We start from the raw sequence: 16,878 nt of genomic DNA on the forward strand, positions 1-16,878 counted from the left end.
TAAAATCGGCATTACATTTCCCAGAAGTTCCCTTTGATAAACTACGCAAAGAAGTAGCATTGGGTAGAATGGCGGGACCATTTGCAACGCCTCCGTTCGATAATTTGATGGTGTTACCACTCGGTGTGGTCCCAAAGAAAGAAACTAATAAGTACAGGTTGATACATCATTTATCGTTTCCAAAGGGCTCCTCAGTAAACGATGGGATCGACCCTCAATTGTGTTAAGTTCTGTACACGTCCTTTGATATGGCTATGGAGTGGGTTCGGTTGTGCGGAAAAGGGGCAAAGCTAGCAAAAACGGATATGGAGGCAGCTTTCCGATTATTACCAGTTCACCCCGAGAGTATGCATTTGTTGGGATGTTTTTGGGGCGGTGGGTTTTTTGTTGATCGTTGTCTTCCTATGGGTTGCTCGCTTTCCTGTGCTTATTTTGAGACGTTTAGCACTTTTCTGGAATTGGTTGTTAAGGACGTGTCTGGTTTGAGTTCATGTATTCATTATTTAGATGATTTTATGTTTGTTGGTCCTGCTCAGGCAGCTGATTGTTCAGTATTGTTACATACAATGGAAAATGTTGCTTAAAGCTTTGGGGTCCCATTAGCCAAGGAAAAGACAACGGGTCTGGTAACAGTGTTGAGTTTTCTGGGAACTGAAGTTGACACCATGGCAATGGAGAGCAGGTTACATGCAGACAAGATTGTAGCTTTGATGGAAGAGGTGGCCAGGGTGGGTAGTTCAAGAAAAATAACCTTATGTGGTTTGCAATCATTGTTAGGTAAACTGAATTTTGCATGCAGGATCAGGCGAGCCTTTTGTCGACAGTTATCGTTGGCGACGGTGGAGGTAAAATCCCCCGTGCATTTTATCAGATTAAAGAAAGTATTGCGAGATGATTTGAAGTTGTGGGCAGTTTTTCTTGATGGGTACAAAGGCAGATGTCTTTGGATACAGTAGTGTACGCGGAAATCTTGGGTCTCATGGTTGGTATCGTCGAGGAGCGTGGTTTTGGTTTGTTTGTTGAAGTGAGCTGGATGGCGGCTGAATTAGTATTTAGTGGGATTGTCTTTTAGTTTTAAGGTCAGAGATGTAACAAAATCCTTTTTGGTGCATCAAGTGGTAAGGGGCTGGCGGTAGATGGCAGGCGTCCCGTTTCCTATGAAGTGTTATTAATTATCGGGTATCAGTTATCTGGGGTATGTTTTTCAGATTGGTAGGTGGATTTGTTTAAGGCGGCTTATTCGCTGGCCTTGTTTGGGGCCTTCAGGCTGGGAGAGTTGATTAGCCCTTCTAGGTGTAAGAAAGGAATTTTGCTAAGAGAGGATGTGAATGTTTGTGGTGATAAGGTGGTTGTGTTCATTCGGTCTTCCAAAACTGATGTGTTTGGCAAAGGGTGTAAAGTGGTGTTATTTGGCTTTCATGGCTCCCTGTTATGTCCAGTGGTCTGTGTTAAGAATTACATGAATAAGGGCGGCATTTGAATGAACCATTGTTAGTTCATGAGGACGGTTCCTTCTTGTCGCAATTTCAGTTTATCACGGTATTTAGACGTTGTTTGGAAGCAGGAGGTATCCCTGCGACGGATTATAGCGGGCATTCCTTCAGGATTGAGGCAGCAACAGAGGCTGCTAGAATGGGTTTGGGTGACGAGATAGTTAAGAGGATTGCATGTAGGATAGCTGCGGAGACACCATCACGTGTTTCTCAACGCAAGCAGTGAATAGCCAGACCTTTCCCCGGGAAGGAACAACCACGGGAAGGGCAGCATCCAATAAAGGAAAACATCCAATACAGGAAAACCACCTATGCCAAGCATGGTATCCATCCACAGACAGCTGTAAAAGGCTGTAAAGGCACAGATGATTGGCCTTGGGGAGACCAAAACATCTGAACACCGCGGAGACACCATCACGTGTTTCTCAACGCAGTGATCCAGAAAGCGGTGGGTACGGAGATATGTGTTGTCTGGCTATTCACGATGGCATTGAAATGGGTTTAAAAGTATGGAGGGACATAAATGTCTAAGGCGTCAGACCATTTATATTGGTGGCGGGGGGAGGTCCTCGAAGTCGGTGGAAATGGAAAATGGCGGATTAGTGGGGGTGATCTCGAGAGGCCCTGGACTCCTCCTGGATGAATTTAAAGAGGCGGGGTTCGAATATCCCGCAGGAGTGGTATTCAAGGGACCCTTGGATGGGTTTTTTGGTTTGACCAGGTTGTTTGTTATTTATCCCTGAGCTGGTACATAGCGGCTGAGGGTAAGACTAAACCTGGGGGCCAATGTGGGATTTGGATATTTGAGGTGCATAATTTTGGGGCTTCGAGGACCACCCCCTTTTTCGGCACTTTATTGTTAAAATTGTTTATACTTTATATTAATAAAAGGATGCTGTGGCCATTTAAAATCCAAATAACGCTTTGAGTGTTTATTGGGGTTTTTTGATTTACATTAGGTTGGTTTGGTTGGGGGCTTGTTATCAAAGTTAAAAGGGAGAATTATCTTTTAAGCTCAAAGGAGTCACATATACTCTTTTGTCATGTTATGGCTTGTTTTTTGAGGAACAAGCTGACATTTTTGTTGGTACTATTTTTGGGCACATGACTTTTTGATCGCTTTCTATTCAGATTTTTGGGATACAGAATGAACAAAAAACAGCTATTCAGGAATTGCTTTTTGTTTTTTTTTAATACTGTTTTCCATTTTCCCCTCCCTCCTCTCATTTTACCTCCCTCCTCTCATTTTCACCTCACTCCTCTCATTTTCACCTCACTCCTCTCTTTCCCTCACATGTGCACAGCAACTTCCTGTTATGAGCACAATCTTGCCTTACGCAGGCGTGTACTATGGAGGACAGAGAATGAACTTCAATCCCATATTGCAGCCAGCATGCAGCCAGCGAGTAAGGAAAGGGTGAATCAAACACCCGAAAACCCCGCCCCCATGGCTAAAGATTGTTCCCTCCAAATTCAGGTGACAGTGTCCCTTTAAAGCCGAAGGCTAAACCAGTAATATCCATAAGAAATAATGGGGGCACTCACCGCATAAAGTAGAAAATGGTTCCTTTATTGAAGATAAAACATCCAGAAAACGGTCATGGCCGGGGGAGAGGTAGCTCGTGCGAGCAGGGGTAGACACACGAGCTACCTCTCCCCCGGCCATGACCGTTTTCTGGATGTTTTATCTTCAATAAAGGAACCATTTTCTACTTTATGCGGTGAGTGCCCCCATTATTTCTTATGGATTTTTTCTGAATCAAAAGACTGTTTTCTTGGAAGGAGCACCCCGCAGTTATATGGTGTTTTGCAAGCACAGAGACCATTGTTGTTCCTGCAGCAGTTAGTGTGTGTTGGTGACCCGACTAGGGTAGTGCCGCTTTTCTTTTTGTACCTTTTTGTTAAACCAGTAATATATTTGTTTAACTTTGACACAGACCAACCCCATTCAGCTGCTTTGCCTACCAACAACAGCACCGCCAGAGTCCTATCGCTATCGGACTCAACCAGGCTGCACTGACCCAACCAACTTTCCCACATATGCCAAGCCGCTTCATAATCTGACCATATTCGGCTCGACACCGAGGCCTGGATCAAATGACCTCCTCGTCCGCAACAATCTGCCACAAATCCGAAGGACATCCTGTTCCTGCAGCCTCCGCACCTGGTGCCAACTCCTGGAATCGCTCCCACTGCGAACGAGACAAAGCATCAGCTATGGAGTTTTGAACACCCGGCAGATGTACGGCTGAAATCCACACATTCAATTCCAGGCACCTCAACACTTACTCCCTGACCAACCTGATAACCGGGGGGGAAGAAGATAAGCTGTTAATCACCGACACCACACCCAAGTTATCACAATTAAACCGCACCCGCCGATCTTTAAAGATGTCGCCCCAAATAAACACTGACACCACAATTGGGAAAAGCTCAAGCAACACCAAATTCTTGGTAAACCCATTCTTGCGCCACCATTCCGGCCACACCCCAACGCTCCATTTTCCTCCACAATAGGCACCATAACCGACTCCTCCTGCCGCATCTGTGTAAATTTCGCAATCAAAATCATTCAAATCCTCCTGTTGGATCAACGCCCTGCCATTATAATTTTCCAAAAAACGCTGCCAAACCAGCAGATCCTCCTTATGCTCTTTATGCAAACGTATAAAATGATGAGCTGCCCGAACTCCCGCCGTAGCTCTAGACAATTTACGGCAAAAAATTCTGCCCCTAAGCATGATACGGAACGCAAAATTCAAACGACCGAGCAGCGACTGCAACTCCTTCAGTATCACTTTCCGTAATTTTCCAATTCTGATCACTTCCTGCCTAAGCAACAACAACTTGTCCTCCGGCAACCTACACTCCATCTTTTCCGAATCAATAAGAATCCCGAGAAAACTTATAACCATGCAGGGGCCCTCCGTCTTCTCTTGTGCCAATGACACGCCAAACTGCCCAGCTACCCATTCCACAGTAGCCAATAAATTCCCGTATACAGCAGAGTCAGGAGGGCCTACAAACAAAAAATCATCCAAGTAATGAATGACGGATGGAACATCAGAAACGTCTCTAACAACCCATTCAAGAAAAGTACTGAATGTCTCGAACAACGAACAAGAAATCGAACAGCCCATAGGCAAACATCTGTCCAAATAAAACCCTCCTTCCCAGCAGCAACCCAATAAAGGAATACTGTCTGGGTGCACTGGAAGCAACCTAAAAGCTGATTCAATATCCATCTTATGGAAATAGAGATCACGGCACTCAGGGCTTCTTGGAGGTGCACAAGTTAGGGATCCAACCCGTAGAATATAGCTAAGAAATACTTGGCACTCAGGAGATATGTTGTTGCAAAATTCAGAAATAAATTTTATTCGGTGCATCCAGCTCAACATGTATAAACGTTTTCGGTCTACACAAATAAGACCTTCATCAGATACAGTTGTGAGTGCTGGAGACCATGTGTGAAAAAACACACTAAATTAGAAATCAGCCAAGGTACGGGAGCGCAAGGCGTCTGAATGCCTATGGTGATGAGCAAACACAGCGCTAAGGCAAAGCGAGGTACTCGCAGGAGAGACAGCGCTGAACATCAGAGATGCCACGGACGTGCTGTGGAGAAGCCCCGGGAGCGTCTTCTCCACAGCACGTCCGTGGCATCTCTGATGTTCAGCGCTGTCTCCCCTGCGAGTACCTCGCTTTGCCTTAGCGCTGTGTTTGCTCATCACCATAGGCATTCAGACGCCTTGCGCTCCCGTACCTTGGCTGATTTCTAATTTAGTGTGTTTTTTCACACATGGTCTCCAGCACTCACAACTGTATCTGATGAAGGTCTTATTTGTGTAGACCGAAAACGTTTATACATGTTGAGCTGGATGCACCGAATAAAATTTATTTCTGAATTTTGCAACAACATATCTCCTGAGTGCCAAGTATTTCTTAGCTCAATATCCGTCTTAGCCAGCAAAGCCCCTACCCCGTACCGCCGAACCCACTGGACTGCGGCATCAAATGATGTGTATACTACGGAGCATAACTCTTCTGCAATACCATCATTTACTGAGCATCCCCTGGGATATGACAGATGCTGAATCAAACGAAACTTATTTGGTTCATTTTGGTTACTACTCCCAAAGGGGAAATGGTGACCCCCCCCATGGGCAAACAGCTAAACGGCCCCGCCATCCTTCCCAATTCCACCTCCTTTAGCAACTTCGCCGTTACGTCTGCGTGTAAATTTGCCGACCTCAAGTTCTTCGTAGAAAAAGGAACCACGTGATTAGGGTGAGGTTTCTTAAAACCAACAGCAAAACCGTCCGAAAGAACCTCTGCCTTCACGCGATCCGGGTACCTACTTAGATAGGGGGCCATCTTTTGAAGCTTCACTGGCATCACCCCCCTGACCGCTACCCACTGATGGTTTGCCCCTTGCTTTTTTAAAACATTTGGAGGCCCCATGTGAGGCCCCATTGCAATGGGAACATACGTGTTTAAACTTGCAGGTGTTGCCATATTTGCACTGGCCGTCATTAAATTGCCAACACGTTCCTGTTTTTTCTTTTGTACCCTGTGTACCCTGTCCTCCACCCCCTTGTCCTGACTGCTGACTGTTGCCCCCTCCACCCCCATGAAAGGACTGCCCGTAACGCAGCGGTGCCATCACCTTTAACCACAGCCCAATGTCCTTCTGATCCCATTTAATCTCAGGCCTAACCGCCTTACGCTGCCTAAACTGCTCACCATATGTCCAGTGAGCTTCCCCTATCGCATCCAAGTAACAAAAAAGGCCTGAGCAATTCTCTGGAAATTTTTCGCCTGTAACACTCGCCAGAATAGCAAAAGCCTGCTGCCAGTTCACAAACGTCTGAGGTATCAAACACCAACGTCTCTTTTCTTCCTCTTCCTTTTTGCTATCATCCTTTTTCCCTTTGTCTAAGTTAAATTTTTCTAAAGGAAGGAGGGAGAAAATCTCCACATATTCATCCTTCCAAATTTTTTCTTTCACCTCTTTCGTTAAATGGGCCCCGAGAGGACCCTCAAAACACACGTAAACCTCCCCTTTCGCCCTATCATCCAACTTCACCGAATCGCCTTTGTCCTTTTCCGTTTGAACCGAAACCGACACCCCAGCCGACGGCGAAGGAGCCAAACCTCCGGACCTCCCTGTCTCGCCAGCCACCCCCACTCTGTAGCCAGCCTCTGGCAGCCAAGCCCCCACGGGTGATGCCCCAACGCTATCTGCCACCCCCCCATCGAGTCTCCTCAAAACGTGACATTCCAGCCAGAATCTCCCTAACGCCTGGTAACCCCGAACTTTCGACCCCTACCTGCGCCCCATAACCTACCCCCAAACTCGTACTCCCCCCAATCTCCCCTGACTGGACACTACCCGGCGCCAAAAAAGACATAGACGTATACTCACGAGGCTGCGCCGGTGCTGTGTCCCCACCAGCCGGGCCTCCAGAATCCTGCTGCTCTTCATCGTCCTGGTAATCGCTGCCTGATTCGGAGTCTTTGTTGCCGCTCTGTTGCCCCTGGCCCGCGCCCCTGGCCTCCACGTCACCAGGGGGGACTGGAGCTGGTGAAACATCCTGGTCCCTTGACCTCCTGCTGGATCGAGACCTGTACACCGCCTGTAGTCTTCTGGGCCCGTCAGCCGGTCTGGCCCCACTGCCAGCTACCCCCGTAGCGCGACCTCCGCGTCCCAGGCACAGCTGAACCGCGGAATTCAGCCTGCCCGTTGACCTGCTCTGCCGTCCCACCGTGCTGCCAGGTACCCCCGACGCCACCGATCCCGGGGTACCCTCCACTGCTCTGTCTGCCTCCGGAATCCTTGCTGCCGCTGCACCTTCTTGACTCCGCCCCCTCGCCGCTGTCACCACCGCTATTCGCGCTGCTCTCCGGCGGGTGCTACTGCCTCTTCCGATTGCCGCTGCTCCACTTACTCCGGGACTATGCCGCACTTCCGGTGCGGCCCTCACTTCTGGCCGTGCCTGAAACCTCCCCGCCGTGCAACGCCGACTCGCGCCGGCAAAGCCGCTGTTTGGATTCCTGCCGGAAGGAGGACCGGGCGGGATTGCCGCGCCATGACCCCCAGCCTCCGCAGGGTCCCCGGAGGGGCTCCGCGGCCTGCGCCTGCTGCGCGGCACGGTTTCAGGGGATAATCTTTCAGGAGGCCTTGTCCTCCTCGTCCTGCTGCCCTGGCTCCCGCTGCCACCCAGCAGCGTGGTCAACTGCTCCTCCAACCAGCCACTTCTCCTGGACCGTGCCACCCTCTTCAGCTGGTCGACGAGGCTATCCACCGTGGCCATGGTGAGTTAATTATGACAGGTCTTCTCACCTCAACTGCCAATGAGGTAATGGTCCCTTCCCGCACTTTCTGCCCCAGCCCCCGCCCCTTCAACCTACTAATACGCCCCCCCTCCTTTTACCACCCAATCCCAGTACCACTCTTCATTTCCCTTTGAATGGACACCCCTCCCCTTGGCAATGCAGTCATGGGGGGGCTTCCATCCAGCTGCGCCCATTACAGCCCCCCCCCCCCACTTTCTATTCCTTCCAATGGCGGAGTAATTGCCTCACATATCCTTCTAGCTACAAAAGTAGCGATTACAAGATATTAGAAGTCCCTAGGAATTCCTGCCAATGAAGAGATAATACAATCAATAAATAAAACTTGTACTTTTGAAAGAATGATAGCACACAAAAATAATAAGTTACACGTTTTCAATGTTAATTGGAAGAGGTGGTTGAATTATCCAGAAAATATGGTTTTAATTTAATAGTAGTCATTAATGAATGTAATCATTGAAATCTGTTGAATACAGCCCTGTACCTTATGTTGTATTTTATTTTCTGTAGGTTTAATCCCTATGTAGACTTCAATGTTTGTCAGTCTAAAGTATTGTATACACTGTTTGTTATTTTCTTAAAACCAAATTAAAAAAAAAGAAAGAAATGCATGAAATAAGGTGCAAGTGCTTTAGCAACTCTTGTTAAAGTAAGTATAGCATGGTATTGCTGGAGGACATAAAGTATGTTAGAACAAGTGCAAATAAGCAACAAGAAATTTATTAATTAGGTAATTAAAAAATCCTCTCAGGCAAGTCCATGCAACTACTGAAAATAAACTTAAGTCAAAGGATTCAGGTTCTTACCGATATTGTCCAACTTGGATGAGCCAGTGCACAGCCCTTATGCGAGTTTCACATGGGCTTCCTTGGGGGGGCTGTATCTAACTATATGCCGTATGCGTCACATCCTAGGGGCCATCGGCAGCGTGGTGCATATAATCACGTCACAGACATGCGCAGATCACGGAACATCACCTTGGAAACAGACAACACATAATGATTTCCACAGAGCGGTTAATTATGACCAATCTCTATCTCTAATATTACCGAACAACTCCACTAGAACAAAGGACATTCCCAATTTAATCCCTATCTGGCTCATGGACAATACTGGGTTAAAGAGCCCAAATCCAGACGGATCGCATATACTCTGAATAATAATACATAAAAAAACTAATAATAAAAAATAATTTGCAGTGAAATACAGTATGGTATACCAAATAAAGAGCAAAGTGCATACAAGCAAAAGAATGTATAACATATGTGAAAAACAGAAAAAAATATACCGTATATACTCAGTTATAAGCTGAGATTTTCAGCCCATTTTTTAGGCTAATAGTGCCCCTCTTGGCTTATATTCGAGTCATTGTCCCAGGGGGTCAGCGGGGGAGGGGAAGCGGCAGGAGTGGCGGCTGTCACATCATACTCACCTGCTCCTGGCGCGGTCTCTGCACCTCCCTGCTTCTCCGATGGTCTCCGGCGCCCGCAGCTCTTCCCGTGTGCAGCGGTCACATGGTACCGCTCATTAACCCCTTCCTGCCGCGGCCCTTTTTCGTTTTTGTGTTTTCGTTTTTCGCTCCCCTCCTTCCCAGAGCCATAACTTTTTTATTTTTCCGTCAATATAGTCATGTGAGGGCTTATTTTTTGCGGGACGAGTTGTACTTTAGAACGACACCATTGGTCTTGTCTTGTTCTAAAAAACGGGAAAAAAATTCCAAGTGCGGTGAAATTGCAAAAAAAAGTGCAATCCCACACTGGATTTTTGATTGGCTTTTTTGCTAGCTTCACTAAATGCTAAAACTGACCTGCCATTATGATTCTCCAGGTCATTACAAGTTCATAGACACCTAACATGTCTAGGTTATTTTTTATCTAAGTCGTGAAAAAAAATTCCAAACTTTGCTAAAAAAAAGCAAAAAAAAATGCCATTTTCCGATACCCGTAGCGTCTCCATTTTTCGTGATCTGGGGTCAGTTGAGGGCTTATTTTTTGCGTGCCGAGCTGATGTTTTAAATGATACCACTTTTGTGCACATACGTTCTTTTGATCGCCCGTTATTGCATCTTAATGCAATGTCGCGGCGACCAAAAAAAGTAATTCTGGCGTTTCGAATTTTTTTCTCGCTACGCCGTTTAGCAAACAGGTTAATGCTTTTTTTATTGATAGATCAGGTGATTCTGAACGCGGTGATACCAAATATGTGTAGGTTTGATTTTTTTAATTGTTTTATTTTGGATGGGGCGAAAGGGGGGTGATTTAAACTTTTATATATTTTTTATTTTTTTCATATTTTTAAAAACATTTTTTTTTTACTTTTGCAATGCTTCAATAGCCTCCATGGGAGGCTAGAAGCTGGCACCACTCGATCGGCTCTTCTACATAGCAGCGATCATCAAATCGCTGCTATGCAGCAGAAATGCAGGCTTGCTATGAGTGCCGACCACAAGGGGGCGCTCACAGCAGGCCAGCATCAGTAACCATAGAGGTCTCAAGGACCTCTATGGTTACCATCCTGATGCATCGCCGACCCCCGATCATGTGACGGGGGTCGGCGATGAGCTCATCTCCGGCCGCGCGTCCGGAAGCGCCGGTTAAATGCCGCTGTCAGCGTTTGACAGCGGCATTTAACAGGTTAATAGCGGCGGGTGAATCGCAATTTCACCCGCCGCTATTGCGCGCACATGTCAGCTGTACAAAACAGCTGACATGTCGCGACTTTGATGTGGGCTCAGCGCCGGAGCCCACATCAAAGCAGGGGACCCGACATGCACCGTACTAGTACTGCGCATGTCGGGAAGGGGTTAAAGTAATGAATATGGACGCGACTCCACTCCCATAGGCATGGAACACATATTCATTACTTAAATGAGCGGTACCATGTGACCACTGAACACAGGAACAAGCTGTCGGCGCCAGAGACCATTGGAGAAGCAGGGACCGAGCCAGGATGGGGTGAGTAGGACTGGGGGAGGGTGAGCCATGCGATATTCACCTGTCCCCGTTCCACCACTGGGTTCTGCCTTCCACGTCCTCTGGCTGTGACGTTCAGGTCAGAGAGCGCGATGACGTGTTTAGTGCACGCCCTCTGCCTGAACAGTCACTGCAGAGACCTGGAAGACACAGCAGGGCGCAGCGGTGGTGGAATGGGGACAGGAGAATATCGCAAGTGCCGGTGTCCTGAGCCAGCGGCGACTCGAGCACCTGGCCCCCATAGCGTGCCGGTGTCCCAGCCTGCTCAGGACCCCGGCACTCGGAGCCTAGCGACGAGAGGGGAATATGTCATTTTTTTTAATCGCAGCGGCAGCATATGGGGCATAATATTCTATGGAGCATCTTATGGGGCCATTAACCTTTGTGCAGCATTATATGGGGCATAATATTCTAACGAGCATCTTATGGGGCCATCAACCTTTGTGCAGCATTATATGGAGCATAATATTCTATGGAGCATCTTATGGGGCCATCAACCTTTGTGCAGCATTATATGGGGCATAACCCCTTTCTGACCTCGGATGTACTATCCCGGCTCCGGCAGTGAGCCCGCATCAAAGCCGGGACATGTCAGCTGTTTTGAACAGCTGACATGTGCCCGTAATAGGCGCGGGCAGAATCGCGATCTGCCCGCGCCTCTTAACTAGTTAAATGCCGCTGTCAAACGCAGACAACGGCATTTAACTACCGCTTCCGGCTGGGCGGCCGGAAATAAGCGCATTGCCGACCCCCGTCACATGATCGGAGGTCGGCGATGCTTCTCCATTGTAACCATAGAGGTCCTTGAGACCTCTATTGTTACTGATGCACGGTAGCTGTGAGAGCCACCCTGTGGTTGGCGCTCACAGCACACCTGATTTTCTGCTACATAGCAGCGAACATAAGATCGCTGCTATGTATCAGAGGCGATCGCGTTGTGCCAGCTTCTAGCCTACTATGGAGGCTATTGAAGCATGGCAAAAGTTAAAAAAAAAGTAAAAAAAATTTGAAAAAATTTAAAAAATTTAAAAGTTTAAATCACCCCCCTTTCGCCCCATTCAAAATAAATCAATACAAAAAAATCAAATCTACACATATTTGGTATCGCCGCGTTCAGAATCGCCCGATCTATCAATAAAAAAAAAGCATTAACCTGATCGCTAAACAGCGTAGCGAAAAAAAAAATCGAAACGCCAGAAGTTTTTTTGGTCGCCGCGACATTGCATTAAAATGCAATAACGGACGATCAAAAAAACGTATCTGCACCGAAATGGTATCATTAAAAATGCCAGTTAGGCACACTAAAAATAAGCCCTCAACCGACCCCAGATCATGAAAAATGGAAACGCTACGGATATCGGAAAATGGCGCAATTTTATTTATTTTTTTTTAGCAAAGTTTGGCATTTTTTTTCACCACATAGATAAAAAAGAACCTAGTCATGTTAGGTGTCTATGAACTCGTACTGACCTGGAGAATCATAATGGCAGGTCAGTTTTAGCATTTAGTGAACCTAGCTAAAAAAAGCCAAACAAAAAACAAGTGTGGGATTGCACTGTTTTTGCAATTTCACCGCACTTGGAATTTTTTTCCCATTTTCTAGTACACGACATGCTAAAACAAATGATGTCGTTCAAAAGTACAACTCGTCCCGCAAAAAATAAGCCCTCACATGGCCAAATTGACGGAAAAGTGAAAAAGTTATGGCCCCGGGAAGGAGGGGAGTGAAAAACGAACACGGAAAAACGGAAAATCCCAAGGTCATGAAGGGGATAATATTATATGGGGCATAATATTCTATGGAGCATCTTATGGGGCCATCAACCTTTGTGCAGCATTATATGGGGCATAATATTCTATGGAGCATCTTATGGGGCCATCATCAACCTTTGTGCAGCATTATATGGGGCATAATATTCTATGGAGCATCTTATGGGGCCATCATTAACCTTTGTGCAGCATTATATGGGGCATAATATTCTATGGAGCATCTTATGGGGCCATCATTAACCTTTTATGCAGCATTGCATGGGGAATATTTTAATATGGAGCATCTTATGGGGCCCATCATGAACTGTATGGAACATTATATGGGGCTCCTGATTCAATATGGATATTCACAAACACTTAACCTACTGATGTCTCAATCAATTTTACTTTTATTGGTATCTATTTTTATTTTTGAAATTTACTGGTAGCTGCTGCATTTCCCACCCTAGGCTTATACTCGAGTCAATAAGTTTTCCAAGTTTTTAGTGGCAAAATTAGGGGTCTCAGCTTATACTCAGGTGGGCTTATACTCGAGTATATACGGTATATCGTTTTTCTGTTTTTCACATATGTTGTTCCTTTGTATGTTTTAACACATTTGTGGCATTTATATTAGTGAATGGTCTTTACAATGTTTTAATCACTTGAAAATTATTTTATTGTATATTAGCATATTTTTAATTGATTATTTGGTTATACACTCTCTTATAGATGGCACAGCATCCTGGGAAGTTGTATGATATCTAAAGGGAATATATTAAACTTCCCTTCTTTTGCTTGTATGCACTTTGCACTTTGTTTGGTATACAATACTGTACTCCACTGCAACTTATTTTTTCTATTTTTCATTATTAGTTTTTGTTTATGTATTATTATTCAGAGTATATGCGATCCATCTGGATTTGGGTTATTTTACCATTATCCATGAGCCAGATAGGGATTAAATTAGGAATGTCCTTTGTTCTAGGGAAGTTGTTCGGTTATTAGAGAATAGAGATAGAGATAGAGAATGGCTCTAACTAACCACTCTGTGGAAATCGTTATGTGTTGTCCGTTTCCAAGGTGATGCTCAGTGATCTGCGCATGTCTGTGATGTGATGATACGCACAGCGCTGCCGATGGTGCCCAGGATGTGACGTGTGCGGGTCACTGACATCACGAGGACTTTCCCCTACCCGCGGTGTCACATGGGAAGCCAGAAGCAAAGCACAGGGTGCACCTTACTTCAACACACATGCGCAATAGAGGATTCACGAGATGAAGTTCACCTGGGGTCACTACTATATTAGGCAGGCTCTGGCATATAGTTAGATACAGCTCAACAAAGAAGCCCATGCGAAACGTGCGTAGGGGCTGCGCACTGGCTCATCCAAGTGGGGCAATATGATTAAGAACCTGGATCCTTTGACTAAAGTTTATTTTCAGTAGTTGCATGGACTTGCCTGAGTGAATTTTTTACTTACCTGATTAAGAAATTTATTTTTCCTTATTAGCACTTGTTCTGACATACTTTATGTTCTCCAGCAATACCATGCTATACTTACTTTAACAAAAGTTGCTAAAGCACTTGCACCTTATTTCATGCATTTCTTGTATTAACAAACTAACAGCTTTCCCAGAGTGCATACCCCATATCCATTCTACCTTCCTTATGAATTAGTTGGTGTTTTCTGTTCTCACTATGCCCCCCATTGTCACCTTGTCCTTATATACAGTACAGACCAAAAGTTTGGACACACCTTCTCATTTAAAGATTTTTCTGTATTTTCATGACTAAGAAAATTGTACATTCACACTGAAGGCATCAAAACTATGAATTAACACATGTGGAATTATATACTTAGCAAAAAAGTGTGAAACAACTGAAATTATGTCTTATATTCTAGGTTCTTCAAAGTAGTCACCTTTTGCTTTGATGACTGCTTTGAACACTCTTGGCATTTTCTTGATGAGATTCAAGAGGTAGTCACTGGGAATGGTCTTACAACAATCTTGAAGGCGTTCCCAGAGATGCTTAGCACTTGTTGGCCCTTTTGCCTTCACTCTGTGGTCCAGCTCACCCCAAACCATCTCGATTGGGTTCAGGTCTGGTGACTGTGGAGGCCAGGTCATCTGGTGTAGCACCCCATCACTCTCCTTCTTGGTCAAATAGCCCTTACACAGCCTGGAGGTGTGTTTGGGGTCATTGTCCTGTTGAAAAATACATGATGGTCCAACTAAACGCAAACCGGATGGAGTAGCATGCCGCTGCAAGATGCTGTGGTAGTCATGCTGGTTCAGTATGCCTTCAATTTTGAATAAATCCCAAACAGTGTCACCAGCAAAGCACCCCCACACCATCACACCTCCTCCTCCATGCTTCACGGTGGGAACTAGGCATGTAGAGTCCATCCGTTCACCTTTTCTGCGTCGCACAAAGACACGGTGGTTGGAACCAAAGATCTCAAATTTGGACTCATCAGACCAAAGCACAGATTTCCACTGGTCTAATGTCCATTCCTTGTGTTCTTTAGCCCAAACGAGTCTCTTCTTCTTGTTGCCTGTCCTTAGCAGCTTTTTTGCCATGAAGGCCTGCTGCACAAAGTCTCCTCTTAACAGTTGTTGTAGAGATGTGTCTGCTGCTAGAACTCTGTGTGGCATTGACCTGGTCTCTAATCTGAGCTGCTGTTAACCTGCGATTTCTGAGGCTGGTGACTCGGATAAATTTATCCTCATAAGCAGAGGTGACTCTTAGTCTTCCTTTCCTGGGGCGGTCCTCATGTGAGCCAGTTTCTTTGTAGCGCTTGATGGTTTTTGCCACTGCACTTGAGGACACTTTCAAAGTTTTCCCAATTTTTCGGACTGACTGAACTTCATTTCTTAAAGTAATGATGGCCACTCGTTTTTCTTTACTTAGCTGCTTTTTTCTTGCCATAATACAAATTCTAACAGTCTATTAAGTAGGACTATCAGCTGTGTATCCACCAGACTTCTGCACAACACAACTGATGGTCCCAACACCATTTATAAGGCAAGAAATCCCACTTATTAAACCTGACTGGGCACACCTGTGAAGTGAAAACCATTCCCGGTGACTACCTCTTGAAGCTGATCAAGAGAATGCCAAGAGTGTGCAAAGCAGTCATCAGAGCAAAAGGTGGCTACTGTGAAGAACCTAGAACATAAGACATAATTTCAGTCGTTTCACGGTTTTTTGTTAAGTATATAATTCCACATGTGCTAATTCATAGTTTTGATGCCTTCAGTGTGAATGTACAATTTTCATAGTCATGAAAATACAGAAAAATCTTTAAATGAGAAGGTGTGTCTAAACTTTTGGTCTGTACTGTATATTGAATGTTTTAGTCCATTGATTTGTTTTGATTTATGTATTTTTTAATAACTAATTGTGTAATTTTTAAATGGACCATTGCTCCTGTCTTGTTCTGGTGTTTTCATACCAGTGAAATATACTCTGAATTGGTACAGATCAGCAGCATATATTATGCAACAAAACCTCTGAGAACTGAATTTTTGGGGGAGAAGTTCAAAATCTTTTCCTGAGGTCATTGTACTGCTGGCAATTGATTAGTGTTCAGTGAGTTCAGCTTACCAACATGACCTCCTCATGATGTCATATTTAGTAACCAGGCTTACTTGAACAGTTTTCTGTTGATCTGTTGAACTCTCGCACTAAAGGCAAATAAAGTTCACTAAAGCATGATTAAATGGTTTACAGAGTTCAAATTTCGCCATGTCTTTTTTTGAACTGGGAAAGATGGGGAGTCAAATTGCTCAATTTAAAGGGAATCTGTCATCTACTTTTTTGTATATAAGCTGCGGCCACAGCCATCAGGGGCTTAGCTACAGCATTCTGTAATGCTGTAGATAAGCCCCCGATGTAACCTGAAAAATAAGAAAAACAAGTTATATTATACTCACCTTGGGGGGGCGGTCCGCTGCGGTCCGGTCCGATGGGCGTCACGGTCCGGTGCCTCCCATCTTCATGCAATGACATCCTCTTCCTTGCATCCTATCACGTTTCCTGCGCAGGCGTACTTTATCTGCCCTGTTGAGGGCAGAGCAAAGTATTGCAGTGCGCAGGTGCCGGGAAAGGTCTGAGAAGCCCAGCGCCTGTGCACTGCAGTACCCTTTAACCCCTTTCTGACCTCGGATGGGATAGTACGTCCGAGGTCAGATCCCCTGCTTTGATGCAGGGCTCCGCGGTGAGCCCGAATCACAGCCGGGACATGTCAGCTATTGTGTACAGCTGACATGTGCACGCAATAGCGGCGGGTGAAATCGCG

The 16,878-nt window shown here is 45.6% G+C and overlaps 1 protein-coding gene across 2 annotated transcripts in view; it reads right to left on the reverse strand.

Moving 5' to 3' along the window:
* GAL3ST1 (galactose-3-O-sulfotransferase 1) overlaps positions 1 to 16,878 on the reverse strand; it is a 139,137-nt gene that overhangs the window by 16,949 nt on the left and 105,310 nt on the right. The window contains exon 2 of one of the 2 annotated variants that reach the window (XM_077297198.1): positions 8,657 to 8,827. The exons of the other annotated variant lie outside the window; for it this stretch is intronic. The gene's annotated coding sequence lies outside the window, so the exon portion shown is untranslated. The remainder of the gene's footprint in view (positions 1 to 8,656; positions 8,828 to 16,878) is intronic. 2 annotated transcript variants of the gene reach the window in all.

The sequence above is a fragment of the Ranitomeya variabilis genome, chromosome 1, assembly GCF_051348905.1.
Source record: "Ranitomeya variabilis isolate aRanVar5 chromosome 1, aRanVar5.hap1, whole genome shotgun sequence".
In the NCBI taxonomy this organism is placed as follows: Eukaryota; Metazoa; Chordata; class Amphibia; order Anura; family Dendrobatidae; genus Ranitomeya; species Ranitomeya variabilis.